Here is a 4,987-nt window from a genome sequence, read left to right as displayed (position 1 = left end):
TCATGTCCAATATTTTTTTTTTCCTGGGACCAAGTGGTCCTCGGGAAATATCGGAAACATGTTAGATTTTGATCCGAGAGTCGGATGAAAATCAGCAATGCAAGTCTATGGGTCTGAGAAAAAAAATCGGACTGCAGTCGGATGTCATCCAAGTGAGTGTGTTCCAATTTTCACAGGCTGTCAGAAAGGAGAAGATGGAGATACAGAAACCTTTTTTATTTTATTTTTCTCTCCACGTATGAGAAAAACTGACCCAACTATGATCAGGATAAGCCCTACATTTTCTCAAAAATACTGACATCTGAATAAGCCCTTAGGTTAATTTCCCACAATGAGTTTTTGGTGAATTTTTTTTACGCTGTGAAATTTGATAAAAATGCAAGTAACCTATTTTACGTAATGGGTGCAGAAATGTTGCAGAAAATCTGCAACATCAAAAACTCACCAAAAAAGCTCATTGTGGGAATGTAGTCTTAAGGCTATGTGCCCACGTAGCGTTTTTCAAGCGTTTACGCTGCGGAATTTCCGCAGCGTAAACGCTTGTTAAACGCTAGGTAATCCGCTCCCCATGGTCCCCAAGGGGATTCCGCAAGTTCTATGCCCATGCTGCGGATTTTTCCGCAGCGTTTATGCTGCGTTCAAAAATCCGCAGCATGTTCATTAATTTTGCGTTTCCGCAAGCGGAATTGCCTTGTGCAATGCATTAAAAACGCAAGGCAATTCCGCATGTGGAAAACGCGCGATAAGCGCGCGATAAACGCTCAATAAACGCGTGCGGAATTCTGCATGCGTTTTTCCGGGAGAGGACATGCGGAAATGAAACAGAAATTTTCTGCTTCATTTCCGCAACGTGGGCACATAGCCTTAGGCCACGGCCCCACTATCAGTATTTGGTCAGTATTTGATCAGTATTTTTTCTCAGGAGTGGGAGCCAAAACCAGGTGAGGAACAGAGAAAAGGTATAATAGAAGCAAGTCACCAATTCTGCATTTATCACCCACTCCTGGTTTTGGCTCCAACTCCTGAGAAAAAATACTGACCAAATACTGATACTTGGGCCGTGGCCTTAGACATATTTCTGAACTTTATTTTTTATTTTATTTTTTTATTATTGCAAAGTTTTTTTGCACAATTCCACTTCTGTAGGTTCGTGGAATAAAAAATTAAAAAAATATATAAAAAATCTCGGCCAACAAATGTTATCAAACTCCATTTTTTGCAAATAATGGCAACGTTGCCCTTTGCAAAACTTACTTAAAAAATAGCGCAGGTGATAAATGCTCTCCCACCTCCGTGGTTTTATTGGTGGGATTTAACCTGGTGAAGATGCTCCGTTATAAAAAGAAACCAGGAGCCTGCCAGATTGAATTGAAAAGTATGGGTTCATATTTGTGTTAGTTTTTCTGCTTTCTTGCTCCATTATTGAACCCTGAAAAAAATTAATTAATGGATGTGCCAGATCCATCACACAATGGACGCCAACAGACCTTGACATTCACATATCCTGGTTAAGGTTAAGTTCGATTATTGGGAGCAAATTTTTCTGCAGCTTTTCTGAAGCAAATTCCGCACATACTACATGCAGATTTGACACTTTGTATTGCAAAGAGTGAAGTCCATATGAAGACTTGACACACTGGGGATTTAAAAATCTGGACCTGATGTCAATTTCTGTGCAGAAATTTTCAGCAACGTGTGGATGAGATTTGTTGCAATGATATCAGTTTAGCTGGTACTGTATTTTCTGCACACAAATCTGTGCTGAAAATCAGAACCAAATACACATGAACATAACCTGAAGGTAAATGCAAATGGTGCAGATTGGCGTGCTGAAAATCCAGAACATGATACAGTACCAGCTAAGTAACATTTAAAAATAATCTTATATTTCTTTGAGTGTAAATTGATCTACGGGGCGGAATTTTTAGATCTGCAGTGTTGTCAAATCCAGAATTAAAAATCTGCAGAAAGAATTATCTTTCCAATGTATAGAGTGAAACCCAGAACATAATCCAAATCACATGCGGGTTTCGCTGAGGTGTCTGTCCCTCTGTAAAGAGTCTTCATGTCTGTGTCAAGTGTGACTTGCTGACACGTGTTCCATTATATCCTTCTATTATTTGTGTCTTAAAACCATCAGGTGTCACATATTGAGGTGACTTCTCCCTCTCCACCCTGGAGCAAACAGGTTCTTCAAGTTTCTGCCATGAAATGTGAGCAGGAAAATAAAGACAGGATGCAATGGAAAAAATAATTACCTGCAGTGATGACATCACGTACATGTGACCACTGCAGCCAATCAATGAGCAAAGTACCATACATGCTAACATCACAAGTGATTGGCTGCAGAGGTCCTTCTTTCCACCAGGCTACATAAATTAAAAAGGTATTTCCAGTATTTTTTTTTCTAATTCTTCATACTTGCCTATTGTAAAAATATTAAAATAAGTTTGTCTCACCTAATGCTACCTCTTCGCCACTGGTTCCGGTCTTTGTCGACAGGCTGCAGCGGTGATCTCACAACTACAAGTGACTACTGCAGCCAATCACTGGGCTCATCGGTGACATACTCAGCATGAGACCGCCAAGTATTTAAACACAAATGAGCGTTCTCACGAGCAAACGTTCTCACTTACCACTGCGGCCAGTGAATGGCTGCAGGGGTCATATCACTGTCGCTGCAAGAAGACGAACCAAAGACATTGCTGGTGAGTATTCTTTAGGATTTGTTTGTTTTTTTTGCACACGGTTTAAAGGGGTATTCCGGCTTTGCATTGGAAGGGTAGCCGGGCTAGTGACATCAAGTCTACTGATACATCCCATAAGTGGAAGCGAGCAGAGCCGGAATACCGCGCCACTTGCCATAAATATTTTTTTTACCTGGTGCAAATGCCACTTTTCTCCTGAATGTGGCGCTGTTCTCCTTTTGTTCCTGTTCCTCTCCATTCCTGAGATATGACCCCTTCTTCCCAGTATGTAAATCTGGTCTTTTTAACAAAGGGGGCATCATCCTCAAATCTTCTATGGGAGTCTAATTGAAAACCACACCCCCTTGGCTAAATATAATAGATTTAAAAACAGGGAATACAGGGCCATATCTCAGTAATTCCAGAAGACACGTGGAATCATGGGGGCTAGGAGTAACTGGAAACTCAGGACAGATAGAAGGGAAGCCAGCAGGGATGGATGCAAGTTGAAACACAGCAGTACAGATAATGGAGCAACCCAATCAATTAACACTAGAGTCTCAATCCCAAGACACAGGTCTTATATATGTCTAGAGAGATGATGTCAACTGATCAACTCTGGCCAACCTGCAAAACCCAATGTGGAGCCCAACGGAGGGCAACGGACAGAGGGGAAGGGAGCGGAGCCCAGTATACCCGGGTCAGGTGTATAATATGTGCTTTGGTTTACTCTACAGCCAAGGGCAAAGAGGACTATGCATGGAGTGGTGGTCGAGCATGTGCAGTGGAGCTAACAGAGACCCCAGACAGCTGTACTCAACTATTGCCATCAGTCTTATAGAGCATTCCTTATACACTCTCATTCATCATTTTGGACCCACTAACAGATATATTGCCAGAATCCCCCTTAAAAAGGGAATGTGTCATCAGAAAATGACCTATTGTTTTAATCAGGTTTTATGTTAAATATTTTTTTTTTTTACTTTTTGGATTTTTTTTTTTCATATCACCATCTGAAGTAAAAAATAAAAATTATCTTTATAGGGTGTAATTATATTCCTTCTTTTCCCTCCTCCTTCCAATTTCCTTCCCAACTCTCTTTCCCTACAGGATTATTTTGTGTATGTTGTTTGTATAATGTTTGTTTTACCCTTGAACATTTTGAAATCCCAATAAATAATATTGAAACAGAAAAAATAAAAATGAGAAATCTTGCAATTTTCACATTGACCACTGGGGCTTTTCTTACACTCTAATTTCCTGTCTTTTTAGGAAATTCACATGTACATTAGCCACAATGATCAGACATCTCATGCGAGTGAGCAAAGGTCATGGGTGCGGAGTCACCTGTGATAACGCCTATTCTGGTTGGTGGATCCTGTGTTATCAGTAGGGATGAACGGACCCATGGATGTTCGGGTTCCATCAAACTTTGGTCCAAAGTTTGGTTCGGGTACCAGAACTCCACCCGAACTTGAACCCAATAGAAGTCAATGGGGACCCGAACTTTGGTCTATCTCTCTCAACAATAAAACAGACTTCCGGGAGAAGTCTGTGTTCAGTACAAACCCCGAACTTAACTTGAGATGAGCGAAACTGAACTGCAATCAGCTGTGTATAAAAAGTGTTACCTGTCATTAAAATCCTGTCTGTGATGATAATGAACCTGCTGAAAACTCTTTCTGAAAGGACAGGAAGTATCAGTCTAAAATATCCCAAACTGCCAGTGTGAAAAGTGCAAGATTACCAATTTTGTTTTTAATAAAAATCGTGATATGAAAATGAAATTAAAATTTTTTTAAAAAAATGTACAAAAATGTAACACAAAAAAAATGTGATTCATATTCTGACGACACATTCCCTATAATCCACACATATAGCAGATGTCAAATTCTTGTCTGGAGCCCGGTTTTTGTAGACTTGAGACACAATTACGGTTAAGCTATGTTCACACATGTTGGGTTTTTCAGCGTTTTTTGCTGCAGATTTTTATGCAAAAATGCACAAAAATTTGCATCAGCGATTTTTCAGCGTTTTTGATGGTAAAATAAAATGGGGTTCTTTTTTTTCACAGAACTTTATGTACATGCATAAATAGAGAGAGAAGGACAGTGAAAAAAAATGCTGAAAAAAACGCATCAAAACCTGCATTTTTGACACAGCTGATTTCCTGCCAGAGATTAGGTTTTGCTTCAGATTTGTGATACTGAAAAACCCAACATGTGTGAACATAGCCTTATAGCCAATTTTTAAGTAGTTTAGCAGCTTTTAATAGGTCACTAAAACACTTTATATCCACC

The sequence above is a fragment of the Phyllobates terribilis genome, unplaced genomic scaffold (genome assembly GCF_046119375.1).
Source record: "Phyllobates terribilis strain yellow unplaced genomic scaffold, ASM4611937v1 Scaffold_12__6_contigs__length_324123572, whole genome shotgun sequence".
NCBI lineage: Eukaryota > Metazoa > Chordata > Amphibia > Anura > Dendrobatidae > Phyllobates > Phyllobates terribilis.
Note: the sequence above shows the minus strand (reverse complement) of the source record.